At 55.8% G+C, this 15,261-nt stretch overlaps 1 protein-coding gene and 1 pseudogene across 9 annotated transcripts in view; one reads left to right on the forward strand and one right to left on the reverse strand.

Annotated features, from left to right (window-relative positions):
- Positions 1–15,261, forward strand: part of LOC119249630 (zinc finger protein OZF-like) — a 58,155-nt gene that overhangs the window by 10,713 nt on the left and 32,181 nt on the right. For 4 of the 9 annotated variants that reach the window (XR_005126172.2, XR_005126163.2, XR_008552563.1 and 1 more), the window contains exon 1: positions 14,802–14,923. The exons of 1 other annotated variant lie outside the window; for it this stretch is intronic. The gene's annotated coding sequence lies outside the window, so the exon portion shown is untranslated. Of the gene's footprint in view, positions 1–2,396; positions 2,516–3,788; positions 3,880–7,690; positions 7,862–14,801; positions 14,924–15,261 lie in introns of those variants that run through there. 4 more of the 9 variants (XR_008552564.1, XR_005126171.2, XR_005126164.2 and 1 more) reach the window with 4 other exon arrangements.
- On the reverse strand, positions 8,235–10,031 carry LOC119248702 (forkhead box protein J2-like; annotated as a pseudogene).

Genomic DNA, 15,261 nt, shown 5'->3' on the forward strand with positions numbered 1-15,261 from the left:
TGACTGTGGCTGGTCAGCACCCCAGGGAGTCGCCGGGAGCTGAGCGGCATCAAGGTGGGGTCGCCTGACCCGGGGCCACCGGGAAGGGGTGGCGGGTCCCAGCAGGCGGCCTCAGCCCGGGACACATTCATTCCTGCACGGAGTGGGGGGTGGGCCAGCGTGGGGGTGAGAGGATGCCCCCAGACAGAGTGGGGAGCAGAACAGGCCGTTCTGCTGAGGCACACTTGGAGGGGAGCAGCGGGGGACAGGGCGGGTCTGCCTGGCCACGCGGGTACCTCCCTGGCGGGGCTGACCTCAGGCCCAGGTGCTGGGAGAGCCTGACAGCTGAGACCCTGGCTGGGGGGCGGGGAGGGGGGTGGCAGGGGGAGCTGCTTCCCTTGATTCTTCAAGTTTTTTAAAAATGGAAAAATCTGTCCAGGGGCTTCTCCCTCATTTCCCCTGAGCGGATAAGGCGTCTGTCCCGGCCTGCACTCTGGCTGCTCCGCTCTCCCGCCCGGTGACTCCCGCTGTGTCTCCCTCTGCACCCCCCCCCCATGGTGTCTGTCTCCTCGCTGCTCCTCAGTCCTTCTGTCTGTCTGGGTCTCTGTCCTGTCTGTCTCTCTCCAGGCCTCCCGCGTCTGCGTTCTCTCCCCCTCCCCCTGGCCCCTCTTCTCTGGCTGTCCCCTCCCCTTAGGCTGCAGCTCCCCAGTCTACCTTGGGGCTTTGGTGGGGGGGGGCTGTGCTGACTCCCTGGCTCCCCGCTGCGTTGGTGGGGGGAGGGGGCCCTGTCAGGTTTTGCCTCAGGCTGACCCAGGGCTTCGGGGAGCAGAAGGCGGGTTCAGGGACCCTGCGAGGGGCACCCTGCCCAGCCCTCCGGGGCGGGGCAGCATCTGTGACGCAGTTGCCAGGAGGTGTCTGGCTGTGTCAGGATGATGGGTCCTGGGTGGGGGCTGCGCCCAGAGCAGGAGGGCGGGTGGGGGCGGCCCAGGCTCCACTCAGAAGCTGGGCAGTTGGCTGCCCAGCCCCCACCCCGCCCTGCCAGGGTGGAGCAACTGTATAAAACCAGATGTTTCTAAAACCAGAGTGTGGACAAGGGAGGAAGAAACAGGGCTCTGAGCCCCGCTGGTCTCCTCCTCCAGGACCCTGGGGTCCAGGCCCCCGGCCCCTCCCTCAGACCCGGGTATCCAGGCCCCCAGCCCCAACCCTCAGATCCTGGGGTCCAGGCCCCTGGCCCCTCCCTCAGACCCGGGTATCCAGGCCCCCAGCCCCCTCCCTCAGATGCTGGGGTCCATGCCCCCAGCCCCCTCCTCCCTCACACCTGTGTCCAGGGCCCCAGAAGCCCGTGCAGGACAGAAGCGGTGCTCCAGGCTGGAGCAGAGGGGAACTGAAAGGCCAGAGCTGAGGGAGAGGGCACCTCACAGAGGCATCCCTCGCTGGAGGTGGGCCAAGGCAGTGGGTGGGGGCACCTGCTAGCCTCACTCACAGTCAGGTCTCCCAGAACCCTCCACTCCAGGGCCCCACCTCCAGCCCCTGCTCCTGCCCACAGGGGCCTTTGTATGATTTTGATTATCATCAGAAAACCCCAGGGTATGTTTCAGGAAAACTTAGGACACAGAACTCAAGAGTGAGGAGATAATCAGGCAGAAACAGGGAAGAGAACATTTCTTCACTGTGGGGACCCTCCCTCCGCGGGTGGGCTGGCCTCCAGGCTGGGCAGTGCCAGGCACACAGAGATGACTCAGACCTGGACCTGCCCTTGAGGAGATGCCAATCTGGTGGAGGAGACAGCTGTGTAAACAGAGGACCACAGGGCCTCCCTGGTGGCACAGGCGGTTGAGCTCCGTACTGTGAAGCTGTCCGCAGCCTCTGCAGCAAGGGTTTGATCCAGGCCAGCAGGCGAGAATCCCACATGGCACAGCAGACCTCTCCTGTCTCGCCCGCTGCTCCCCTCAGCAGTGTATTTCGTCAGTCTGCCTGTTCTGTTCCCTGCTCTGTCTCTGGTGAATCCTCTTACCCTCCTGTGCATCTAGCTTTTACCGCAGCTCTTGTATAAATAAAATAAATCTTAAAAAAAAGAAACAAAACCCAGAGGACCACAGACTGGTGCTCAGAGGCATCAACCAAACCGGCAATCAGGGAAGGCTTCCTGGAGGAGATGGTGTCTAGACGAGGGAGTCCTGACTGATGACAAGTTAGCCAGGGTGAGTTAGTAAGGGTGACTAATGAGGAGTAAAGCCAGATTTAAGGTGGGGGGGGGGGCTGGTGTGGACTGCGGGTCCTCCCAGGGGCCTGATGGTGGAGCAGGGCATGACCACAGGCAGGTGGATGCTGTGGAGGCAAAGAGGGTGAAGCATGGTTGGGGGATAACTGGAAATAAGGTCTCAAGGATGCTGAGTCCCATCTCTTTCCTCAGGCCCCTTGGCCCAGGAGGGGGAAGTGGCTCTCCTGCAGGGGCTGGGCTGTCTGAGGGCTCAGCCTGCAGGAGGCCTTGCCCTCTGGCCAGAGCTGGGAGCCTCCTTTCCAGGAGCTTCTTGCAGTAAGTAGGCCCCACAAGGCTTGGGGAGGAGCAGGGATTTAAGTGCCAGATTCCAGGGCCAGGTTGGTGTCCTGGGGCCACTGGGGAGCCAGGGAGGGCTGGGCACAGGGAGATGGGCCCATGGGGCCCCTAGGAGGGACACCCTGGTGGAGAGACAGGCTTGGGGTCAGGGTGTCCGGTGGCGGTGGGGGTCATGTCAGGGCTCTCTCTGGGCTGGGATGATGCTGCAGCTGAGCCTGGATGGGTTGGGGGGTGTGAGAACACCCCAGGGGCAGGGCAGGGCACAGCAGAGCAGCAGAGTCTCCTGGCCCTGAGCTGCCCCAAGCTGCCAGCCCACAGGGTCCTGGGACTTCTGTCTCACTTCAGGCAGGAGCGAGGACCTGCCTCCTGGGCCTGGGGCCAGGAAGTGGCTTGAAGCCACCTGTGCTTTGTTAAATGCTTGAGTCCAGGGGATGGTTCTCTGCAGGGCACCCTGGGAGGAGGGAAGTGCTGTGGGAGACACTGAGAAGAGAGGGGAGGGAGGGAGCATAGGGGAGACCTGGGGGGAGGGAGGGGGGAGAGGAGGAGAGAGGGAGGAGGGAAGGGTTGGAGAGGGAGGCTCTTTGATGATGGACCAGTGAGGCAGGAGGGAGAAGCAGGAGGGCAGTGGAGAAGGGAAGAGAAAGTGGAAAGGAGGGAGGAGCTCTGTGGAGGGAGGGAGGAGGGAACCAGGGGCTGGAGGGGGGGGAGGAGGGAGGGGAGGGAGGAGGAGATGCATGGAGGTGAGGGGGAGAAGGGATAGGGAGAAAGGCAGAGAGGTGGGAGGCACAGAGCCCAGCAGCCCGGACCCTTCCCCTCCCCAGCCCCCGGGCAGCCCCTCTGAGGGACAGGATGTGGGGCTCCGAGGAAGCAGGGGGCACCCGGGAGCCACAGGGCCCTGAGCCTGGCAGCTGACGCCACTAGGCTTCCGGGAACTCAGAGGGATGTGTCTGGCGTCCCACCCAAGCTGGTGGACAGGAGACACCCAGGGCCCTGCCTCCCGTACCCCAATTTCTGGGAAACGCCGAGGCCTCCAAGATTCTGCGCAAATCCTGGGAGGGAGGAGGGAGCGATGACTGAATGTCCCCTGTCTGGGTCCGGGAGGAAGCTGGGCCCATGTAGCTTGGCCTGGCCACGGCCTGGTCCTCAGCTCCAGAGGCTGCGCCATGGCCCCACCCTCCCCCCTGAGGGAGCTGAGGGAGTCAGAGAGGGGGAGAAAGAAACCTCCTTTGTCAGCAGCTCCATGTTCTTTCAGGGAAGCCAGAGAGACGTCTCACTGCCAGACAGGGAAACTGAGGCCTGAGAAGAGCAGTTTCCCAGCCAGAGTTATGCAGCCTCAGAACCAGGTGAGAGGGTCATGTGGGGTCAAGGGCCCAGGCTGGGCCTGAGGGAGGAGGCTGGGGCCTGGACGTTGGGTTCCGAGGGAGAAGGCATCCTGGATCTGCACCCCTGTGTGTGGGAGGAGGCCGGGCCCTGACCACTGAGGTCCACCCCCTCCGTGAGCTCCACAGGGGAGTCTGTGAGGCCTGGCCACACCATTGGGCTTTGACTTTAGCCTCCTCCTCCCCCTCCCCAGGCCCCTCTTGAATCTGGGTGTCTCCACCACAAGTGTGAAGCACTCTGGGTCAGAAGACTCAGCTTGAGGAGGAGGGACAAACGGGAGCAGGTCCCGCAGTGGGGGGCAGGACCCTGAACTGGCCTCTCCTTCTCCCCTTCACCTCCTGCCTCACTGGTGAAGGGGGCTGTCTTTGAGGGGAGAGTCAGCTGCTCCTGAGCCTCACCCCACCCGACTCACCTATACCCCATCTCCAGTCAGGGGTGTCAGCCAGGTGGGGGAGCCAGAGGAGCCCTGGTCTGGCTCACAGAGCCAGGAGGGGCGACCTCCCCTCCCCTGCAGAGCAGGGGCACCCACTGTGTGGGTGCAAGTGCCTGGGCTGAAGGCCTGGGCCGGCTTCCTCACCTGTCCAGGGTGGCTGAGAAGACACCACGGGGTTACTGCTAGGGGCTCGCATAGCAGGAAGCCGGCTGAGTTTGGGGAGCAGGGAGACAGTGGCAGCACAGAAGGCTGCCGGAGGGCGCCTGGAGGCTGCAGATAGTGGGGGCCCGGGCCCCTCGTGGTCAGCGGCTCCTCTCTCACTTCCTAGGAACAACTCAGGCCTCCCAGGTTTTGTCACTGCTGTGGCAGCCTCAGGGCAGTGGAGTTCCTTTTTTACAGATTTATTTATGCATAAAGAGCTGGGGTGCAGGCCAGAGGTGTGGGGGTGAGAGGATTCACCAGAGACAGAGTGGGGAGCAGAACAGGCAGATCTACTGAAACACACTGCTGAGGGGAGCAGCCCAGAGACAGGAGAGGTCTGCTGCGCCCTGTGGGTCAGCTCCCTGGCCCAGGATTGTTCCCCTGCTGCAGTGGCTGCCGACAGCTTCATAGCGCTGAGTCTTGATGCCTTGTGCCACCAGGGAGGCCCCCATCTTTCTCTTTATGAGGCATCCAGTCGCTGGGGATGGCCCCACCCCTGCCCCACAGGGGCCTCATCTCAATTTCAGCCCTTCTGCATGCAAACACTCCTCTCCCAGTCGGTGCTCCCTTGTGGTTCCTGGGGCTTGAGGCTTCAACTTAGGACTTTGGTGGGGGGCGCCACTCAAGCCACCAGCAACTAGGAAGCAGGGAAGGGATCCCTCTCGCTGCAGAAGGACCCACCGGCCCACACCTTCACAGGTCAGGGTCTCAGCCTCCAGAGCTGTGAGCCTCAGGCTGTGGGGATGAGTTCGGGCCTAGCCAACTAGGGCCAGCCCAGAGCGTGGCCCAGATTCTGCTCTTGCCTGGGAGCTCAGTGGGCCTTCCTGTCCCGGGGCCGGGTCCAGCATGGGTCACAGGGAAAGCATTTCCCTTCTCCCTCCCCAGGCCCAGATTCAGGGTAAAGTCGGCTCAGTAGGAAAGGGCTCTCCTTCCTCCCTTCTAGGTCCTCTGTCCCCCTCCCTTCCTCCCTCCCTCCCTCCCTCCCTTCTCCTTCCTCCATCCCCTCCCCCTCCCCTTTTTCTTCTCTCCCCCCATTCTCCCTCTCTGTTCCTCCTTCCTCCCTCCTCCTCCCCCTCCTCCCTGTCCCCTGTGTAACACACTGGGTTGTTTTCCCTGTGCAGACAGGCCTGTGGGGGCTGGTGGTCTGTCACTGCTCCGTTTGACAAAGGAGAAAAGAGCAGGCCTGAGAGATGAGGCCTTGGTCCCAGCCCCCAGCCCTGTGGACTCCTGCTCGCCCCCCAGGAGGCCAGCGCCCAGCTCCCTACCCCTGGAGGGTCTATGTTCAGTGGTTCCCAAAGGAGCAGAGCAGGGGGACAAGGAGGAGAAATAGACCTGGGGTTCTTGAGTGACAGGAACTGGGGCCCTCCTGACCCCTCAACAGCCCAGATAGGATACCCCTAAGCCAGCTTCACTTGGGGGGAGCACCCACCTGTGCTTCTCACCACTGGTGATGAATCAGAGGTTGTTTGGTCCCCTGCCTGGGGTTCAGTGAATTTGCCAGAGCCGCTCCCAGGACTCAGGGGGCCTTTTACTTACTAGGGGGCCGCTGACTGCAAGGACATGAAAGTCACATCCCTCAGAATGCAGGTTACCTCCCATTTCCAGAACATTTTCTAAAAGGCAAGATTAGGGCCTCCCTGGTGGTGCAAGGGGCTAAGCAACGCACTATGAAGCAATCGTAGCCTCTGCCGCACGAGCTCCATCCCCGGCCAGGGAGCTACCCACATGGTGCAGCAGACCTCTCCTGTTTCCCCGCTGCTCCCCTCAGCAGTGGATTTCAGTCAGTCTGAATTTCAGACCAGGGTTCCTCCGGCTCCCCTACCTGGCTGACACCCCTGACTGGAGATGGGGTGTAGGTGAGTCGGGTGGGGTGAGGCTCAGGAGCAGCTGACTCTCACCTCAGAGACAGCCCCCTTCACCGGTGAAGCAGAAGGTGAAGGGGGGAAGGAGAGGCCAGTATAGTGTCCTGCCCCCCACTGCGGGACCTGCTCCCTCTTGTCCCTCCTCCTCAGGCTGAGTCTTCCGACCCAGAGTGCTTCACACTTGTGGTGGAGACACCCAGACTCAAGAGGGACCCGGGGAGGGGGAGGAGGAGGCTAAGGTCAAAGCCCAATGGTGTGGCTAGGCCTCACAGACTCCCCTGTGGAGCCTCTTCCGCTCCCCACTCTCTCTCTGGTGAATCCTCTCATCCCCCACATCTCTGGCCTGTACCCCAGCTCTTATACTCTTGTATGCATAAATAAATAAATTTTTAAATAAATAAATAAATAAAAGGTAAGATTAGCAAATGCCTTAGGTCCGCAGAGTTAGGTGCTCAGAGAAATGTTTCAAGACATGGAAATTTCTAGACAGGAGCCAGGCGGTGACCCCAGAGGGGAGGCAGCGAGAAGCTGTCTGGGTTGGCTGCCAGCAGCGTCCAGGTGCTGGAAGGTTCCTACTTCCTGGCCTGTGCAGGGACATCTGTGTTTCTTTCACAGGAACAGAATAAGCAGTGTGTTCACATTTTGCTCCCTCTGTGGCATATTTCTCTTTCACAACAAAAGGATTAATGTATTTTTTTGGAATAAATCTGTCTTGCCCTTTACTAAAGCAGCTCACCTTCTGGGGTCCCGCTGCCTGGAGCAGGTCAGCCTATTTATATGCAAAAAGTAAAGCAACTGCTGCAGCCTGATAGGGACCCGCTTCTGGCCCCCTGGAAGGTCCCCAGTTAAGGAGCATCAGGTTGGGGCTCAGCCCCACCTAGTGGCTGCTTGGAGCTATGACACCATGGAGGAAGCCCGGGTGTTGCTGGACCTCAAGCTGGTCTAGGAGACTCCACCCCCCAACCACATCCAATTCTCTAGAGTTTTCTGGGGTCCTCTGAATAAACCCTCCCCCCCCCCAAGAAACCCAGGACACCTTCGTGGATGGAGAGCGGGGCTCATCTCAGCTGTATTCTTGGTTCTATGAGAGGCAAATGTTCTATTTCACCTACTGAGAATATGCCACAAGCCAGGCAGTTTCAAATACCTACTGGGTTTTGTGGACACGTGCTGGGGATGGTGGAAGCATTTCCCACCAAGGCAGAAAAAGTTTCCGAGGTCGCAAAACAGCTGCTAAAGGAGATAATCCCTCGCTTTGGGTTGCCCGACTCCATCCAGAGCCGGCATCGTCCCAGCCATCACTCATGCGGAAGCAGTGCGTTGCAGAGCAGCTGGAGATTGCGTGCTGCATGGACACCACGATCTTCGGGACAAGCTGGAAAAATGGACCATACCTTAAAGAAGACCTTGGCAAAACTGTGCCAAGAAACACAACTGCGATGGGACCAGGTACTATCCCTCGCCCTCCTCCGGGTAAGAGTGGCACCTAAAAGTGGGCTACAATTAAGCCCCTTTGAAATTGTGTTCAGAAGACCCTTTCAGCCCTCAGTTCTGAAATAGCACAAGACTGCAGGATCACACAATATGTGAAACCTATCCAGGAGGTTCTGGCAGGGATCCACAGTTTTGCAACCTCGAGGATCTCTGTGCCTCCTGAGTGACCACTACATCCCTGCAGACCTGGAGATCGGGTCTTACTCAAGACCTGGCAGAGTGGGGATGCCCAAAAGCAGCTGTCAGGAAAATGGACTGGTCCATATGATTTTTTTTAATAATCAATAATAACAATAATGTAAGAATAACAATAAAAGAATTAGGAAAAAACAAGAAGGAAGAGGAAGAATGAGCCAGAAAAGAGGGGGTTAACTTCGGCAGTATCTTGCGGTGGCTTCTCTGATAGAGAAAGGAAAAAAAGAGGATATATATCTATATACAGCAAGGGGGGAAGGGAAGGGCAGGGCCAGGGCCTCTTTCCCCACTGCTAGACTTCACCACCCAGCCCGAGGCTGAGGTCACACTCCATGACGCACTAAGTGATCGAGTCCCAGTCGAAGTCATCCGGGATCTCCTCCCTGGCGCCAGGAGGTGGAACTGATGGCCGAGGGACCATATGGTGTGCGGGGCGATGGTATCCTGCTGAGTCCTGCGTAGGAATCGGGTACATTGGTGATGGGCCAGGGCAGAGGTGGGGGGCTTGCGGGTGCCCGTAAGAGTTGACTTGGTTCATGCCTGACTCTTTTTTTCTTTCTTTTTTTCTTTCCGGTTTTATTTTATTTATTTTTAAAGATTTCTTTCTTTATTTATACAAGCACTGAGTACAGTCAGAAGCACGGTAGGGTGAGAGAACTCACCAGAGCCAGAGCGGGGAGCAGAGCAGGCAGACCGACGAAATACACTGCTGAGGGGAGCAGCGAGCGCAGCAGGAGAGGCTTGTTGCACCATGTGGGACCCTCTCTGGGGGCTGGGGATCGAACCAGTGCTGCAGAGGCTGCGGGCAGCTTCACAGCCCAGTGCTCAACCGCTGCGCCACCAGGGGAGGCCCTCATGCTTGACTCTTGTTTGCCACTGGTGAGGGCACAGGAGTCAGCAATCCGGGCAGGGGTTGAGGGCCGGTGGGAGCCCCCTTGGGGGGGCACATGACCAGTCTGAGTAAGGAAGTGGTTGAGGGAGTCACACAGATTGGCGCTGTGGTGCTGGTCCAGGCTCCAGTTCTTCTGCTCTGCCTGCCGCAGACTCTCCATCAGTTCTGAGAACTGTGACTGCTCGATGCTGGGCCAATTGAGCCGATGGACCATCTTGAAGCTTTCCTTTAAGGAGTCGATATCGGAGCACCAGTCAGGTGGGAAGGCAAAACCAGGGCTGTTGATAGGCGTCTGGCCCTGCGGCTGCTGGGCAGGGTGGGAGTAGGGGTGGTGCTGATGGGGATGGTAGCCTCCGTGCTGCAGTGGGGGCGGATGCATGGCCCTCACAGGGGGCGGCCCATAGTCCTCAGCCCCAGCTTGCTTACCCCCTGGAGGGGTACAACCATCTGGGCTTGCTGTGTGCAGCGGAGGAGCACTGCCCACAGTTGCGGGGCCCTGGGCTGGTGCTGGCTGCTGCTGTGGCTGTGATTGTTGGGGTGGTGGCTGTGCTGGCGGCTGCTACTGCTGAGGTGGCGGCTGCTGCTGCTGGTACATGCTGGTACATGTAGTAGTTGTTGGAGGGTGACATGTCCCCCAGGAGAGACGAAAAGCCGGGCTGGGAGGAGGAAGAGGACTTCTCCAGCATGGATTTATAGAGGTTGTGGAAGGACCAGCTCAGGTCCTGAAAATTGATCTCTGAGTAGGAGAATTTGAAGTCGTGATTGGTGCCATACAGCGGGGAGGGCCCTCAGCACGCTCTCGACCTGGAGCCCCTGCAGCCACTGCTCCACCATCCACAGATCCTGTGCTCTGGTGTAGCTGGTGATGGATGTGGGGTTCTGAAGTGACATCTGAGGATTACCCTCTGGAGGCAGTGAGGCTTCTCCACTCCCTGGCACACCTCCCCGGGGGCTTTTGCTTGCCTCCTGTTCTGGTGAGTCTTGGGATAAATCATCATCTGGAGGGTGCCTTCTTGCCGCGAACCAGCACAGCGGTAGACTAGCAAGGCCGACTCAGGGATGAGAGACTGAGCAGGGTGGTCAAGGATTCGGTGCAGAAATGACAGACACACTTCAAGAGTGAAGATCTGAATGTAATGTGCTCGAAATCATTGTACATTTTTATACATTTTCTTAATGCATTACATCATATGAAATAATCGCAGAAATGATTAACATTTTTCTCAACATAACATAATCACAAGATATAATCATGACATAGGTTTAGTATTTCAAAATGTTACATTTTAACTAATGATTGATTATGAATTACAGTTTCTGTGATTCAAGTATATTTCCTGCCCAAACCTGTTTAACTAGTTATATGTATGACCTAGTGCAATTATTATTACTACTGGAAATCTAGCCTTCTATATTAGTTTTACTATTATTTTGTTAATATTTTACTTAGAGTGATTAGTTTTAATTAAAAGCTTGCAAGCTTAGTTCTTTTATATTTTATTTTTAAAGATTTGTTTATTCATACAAGCACTGGGTACAGTCAGAAGCGCGGGAGGGTGAGAGAATTCACCAGAGCCAGAGCAGGGGCGCAGAACAGGCAGATGGACGAAGTACACTGCTGAGGGGAGCAGCGGGTGGCAGGAGAGGTCTGCGCGCCATGTGGGTCAGCTCTCGTTTTGCCTCAGAAGTCCTGAGTGTGTGCCTGCGGGGTGCAGGCACGCTGGGGCGCGCTCACTCTTGCTTCCTTTCCGAAGGACCCCCCCTTTCTACTTCTGGAGGTCTGTTCCCGGGCCAGGATGGGGCTCTTCCTCGCCCTTAGGAAGGCAAGAGCGTCCCCGGGAAGGGGTCCCTTTCCCTCGCCCGCGTGACCAGGGTCTTCTCTCCCAGCGGGAGAGAGGCTGCACCCGTCCCCGCTCCCGCCTCCGCTGCTGGGGTGCCCCCGAGGGTGGGGTTTTCGTATTCCCCACGCTCCCGGAGCTGGCCTGGGCAGTCGGGTCCGGGAGGCCGCGGCTCCCCGACTCCCGGCTCAGGCTGCTGTGGCGCCAGCGCCTCCTGCTATCCCGTCCCGTGGGATGCTCCCCGCGCTGCCATCTCTGCGCTCCGGCCAGTCGGGGCTCCGGGGGAGCCAGAGGCGCCAGAGGCGCGCGGCCGGTGTCAGGGCTGGGCTCGGGCTCGGCTCCGCTCTCCATATGATGTTCTACTAAGCACACATGCTGCTTCTAGCTTGCAGGCATAAGACCCTGGGTACCTCATTCCCGAGCTAAGAAAGCCCCAGAAGGAACTGACCCAGAGATGAAATCCCGTTGGTCTTGTGAACCCATCGAGGACCTGAGATATTTATTTAAGAAAAAGACAAAAACTTAAATGCTACTGGCTCCCGCTGCAGCTGTTGTAGCAGGACACCCCGGGATTCACTTTTCTGAGGAAGCCCTGAGATGAGTCACATGCTCTACCCAATCTCTTTCCTTTCAGAGTTTTGGAGACGTGAAATACCATGCAGAATCGGGCATTTGCTGGCAGTATGTTTTTTAATAATTCGAGTATTTATTACACAGAAAGGCTTTCAATCTTGATTTTGGCATTTCCTTTTAACTTTTTTTTTTTTTTTAAAGATTTATTTATTTATTTATACAAGCACTGGGTACAGTCAGCAGCGCGGGAGGGTGAGAGAATTCACCAGAGCCAGAGCGGGGAGCAGAGCAGGCAGAAGGACCGAAGGACACTGCTGAGGGGAGCAGCGGGCGGCAGGAGAGGTCTGCGCGCCATGTGGGACCCTCGCCCCGTGGCCGTGGCCAGGGAACAAACCGATGCTGCTGAGGCTGCGTGCAGCTTCGCAGCCCAGTGCTCAACTGCTGTGCCACCAGGGGAGGCCCTTAACTTTTGTTTTTTAACTTTGAGGGTTTTTATCTGCTTATTTTTTCTGTTATTGTTATTTTGGCCTGTGGGTAAACTGCAGTTGTAGGAGATATCCCACACGTGATAAATGATAACTAAAGAGCTCTCTGTGTCTCTGTGTTGTATGTCTGTCTGTCCTTGCCTGTGTCCTTGTCTTGGCCTCTAGAGGTGGAAAACTTGGTATCCATGGTGACTGTAGACATTGAAAAACGTCTCCAGTTATGAGGAAAAAACTAAGGTTATAGTTTGTCACGATTGTACTACTGAACTGAGCCGGTGCTTTCATAGAGATTGAATATTGTTGTTGCTGCTGTTTTCTAATATTTATGGCAAAGCTTCCCCCAAATCTAAATTCAATGAAAAATTTGGTAGTCTGTCATTTGGTCGATAGAAGGAAATTTTGTGGAACCTCAGCAGAGCTCCTGAGACACTCCACAAATTTCTCCCTTTCCTCCTGGGAAAGGCATTAGATGAATTTGTCCTCTTTGGTATACCTACAGGTAAAACTAGAAGGGAAGCATTGTTACTTAGAAAATGGGAAAACTGGGCCTCCCTGGTGGCATAAGGGGTTAAACACTGCACTATGAAGCAATCCACAGCTTCTGCAGCATGAGTTCTATTCCTGGCCAGCCAGAGAGAAACCCACATGGCGCAGCAGACCTCTCCTGTCTCGCCTGCTGCTCCCCTCAGCAGTGTGTTTCAGTCAGTCTGCCTGTTCTGCTCCCCGCTCTGTCTCTGGTGAATCCTTTCACTCCCTCTCATCTCTGGCTTGTACTCCAGCTGTTGTAGGCGTAAACAGATAAATCTTTTTTTTTTAAAAAAAGGTAAAACTTGGCATGTACAGAAATGTTAACATTTGCTTTCTGAATTGTGTATAAAACCTTTCAGTATCTGATATGTATGTAAATTGGCAATGGTGATTGTTGCCTTGCTATATTGGATACTTCAGTGGTTTAATACCTACAGAAATTGTTTCTGGAGAAAAACAGGGGGAAGAGGCCACAACAGATTCCTATTGATGGAACTTTTTTTTTTAAAGAGTTTTTTATTTATACAAGAACCGGGGTACAAACCAGATGTGCTGGAAGGTGAGAGGATTCACCAGAGACAGAGTGGGGAGCAGAACAGGCAGACTGACAAAATACACTGCTCAGGGGAGCAGACAGAAGAGGTCTGCTTCGCTCTGTGGGACTCTCGCTGGCCGGGATCGAACCTGCACTGCAGAGGCTGCGGACAGCTTCACAGTGCGGCACTCAACTGCCTGCGCTACCAGGGAGGCCCTGATGGAACTTTTGATGGTAAAAATTTCCTACAAAGGACTGAATAGACCTGGGGATACACTTGATTTTTACTAAGTTTTGTTTGACATAACACTGGCAATTTTTTGCATTTTCTTCTGATTCAAAGAACATTTTCTTGTTCTGACTGACCAGGACCTGCAGCAATGTTGCATTTTTTTTTTTTTCCCAGCAGAGCTAACTTTTATTTGCATTTTCTCTCCCTTTGATACCAACACAGCATGAAAACAGTGGTAGCCAAAACAAGACAGCAAATATATCAAAATCACAGTCAGAGTCCGTTTTTCCATAACTTTGAGACGTGTTTCATTGTGTGGCTTTGAGTGGACTTCCTCCCAAAACTTGAAATAGAGCTGAACCAAGAAGAGGAAGACCTGCTACTTTGTTTGCAGGGTTCCAGAGACCTCCAAAGAAGCGAGGATGCTTGCCTCGGTAGGTAGGCCTGGACAACCCAGAAAAAGAAAAAGTCCTGGTACCCTCGAGAAGAGGAAAGCCAAGGTGGAGTCTGGCGAGACCAACTTTGTTCCTGAAGCCTTCTGGACTGGATGCCAAGAGTTCACTCTAATCCTATATGGACTGTTACAACAAAGCCAGCTGAAATTGCTGTTTGGTTATTCTGCTCTATATTTTATGTAAAAATAGGTAAAATAGTCTGAAAGTAAATTGAGGTTGCAAATTTTTGCAATACTGTTAAAAAAATTGAGATCAAGATGGAGAGAATTGGTTTTTAGAAAAGTTGAACCAATTTTAAGATTTTATTTCTTCCTGTGATTTTGATTTATTTGCTGTCTTGTTTTGGCTAATGCCTCCAGTTGTTTTTTTTCTTTTGGCTTGGACTGATGAACTGTTTTCCCAGAATGCAGGACTTTTGTTTTTCGCATGGACAATACCCGGAGAGACTGGTTTTCTTTCCAACTACAATTGTTACAGGGCAGCCCCGATACAAAACAGGGTGCCTGACTGTGGGTCCCCGCTTAAAAGGACTTATCAATGCTCTACTGCAGGCACACACGAAAGGTTAATAAAAGGTTTATTCACAAGGGAAGGGGAAATGAGGAAATGTACAGCACAGGGAGAAAAATGGGAGACAAAGTTTTACATGCCTCCTACCTGATCCGCCGATCTGGAATCCCAAATGGCACTCTGAGAGCTGGCTGCGAGCCAGGAGCTGTGAAGCCAGGAGGCCAGCGACAGAGCAAGCCCCCCAAGGCCCACGTGTTTGGTTTTTATACCAAACCTGGCTGCTTAACTCCATCCTCAGGTCCCAGCCACCTTCCCTTTGGTGGTGACTGGATTTGTCTTTCCCAATGTCTTGATGGCTTTGGTCTGGAGTGGGGGTGGGGTCCACAAAGCCTGTATGGGATTAGCTCAGGACATCCTTTCCCCCTAACAGAACCCTGAAAAATTTTCATCTGAGGCTGCACCCCAGCACCCACACATTTGATCTTCAGCACCAAAGAAAGGGTGGCAAAAAGTGAAAGGAGGGAATTGTTGGGGGAAAGGATGTTGGGGGAAAGCAAACTCCCTACAGGCTTTGTGGACTCCACCCCCACTCCAGACCGAAGCCATCCAGACACTGGGAACTACGAATCCCTTGACCAGGAAGGCGGGGCTGCCGGGACCTGAGGGTGGGGTTCAGCGGCCATGTCGGGTATAAGACCCGCCATGTGGGCCGGGGTCCCTCCATAGGCTCTTCCAGGCTCTCAGCGGCCACCGGGGTTCCAGGTCAGCGCACCGGTAGGACGCGTTCACGAGCTTCTCTCCCTCCCCCTCTCCCTGAGTTACTCATTTCCTCCCTTCCCCTTCTTCTGTCCCTTTTAAGCGCGGTGGGGGCCCGCAGGCGGGCGCCCGGCTCACGTCGGGGTTGCTCCGGAACAGTTTTACTTGACAAGTACCAGGCGGCTAATCCGCGCGCCGCAGGGTGCTGTTCTGTCCCGCCGGCCGCGCTTCCTCGCGACGCTCGGGTCTCTGAGAAGCTGCCCTTTTCCGCAAGAGAGAGAGTTCTGGGCCACGAGAGCAACCCGCTGGCTCCTCGGCCTCGCCGCCGTCCTGGCGACCGGCTCCCAAACCAGCCC

The sequence above is a fragment of the Talpa occidentalis genome, unplaced genomic scaffold, assembly GCF_014898055.3.
Source record: "Talpa occidentalis isolate TD23 unplaced genomic scaffold, MPIMG_talOcc4v2.1 talOcc4.17, whole genome shotgun sequence".
In the NCBI taxonomy this organism is placed as follows: Eukaryota; Metazoa; Chordata; class Mammalia; order Eulipotyphla; family Talpidae; genus Talpa; species Talpa occidentalis.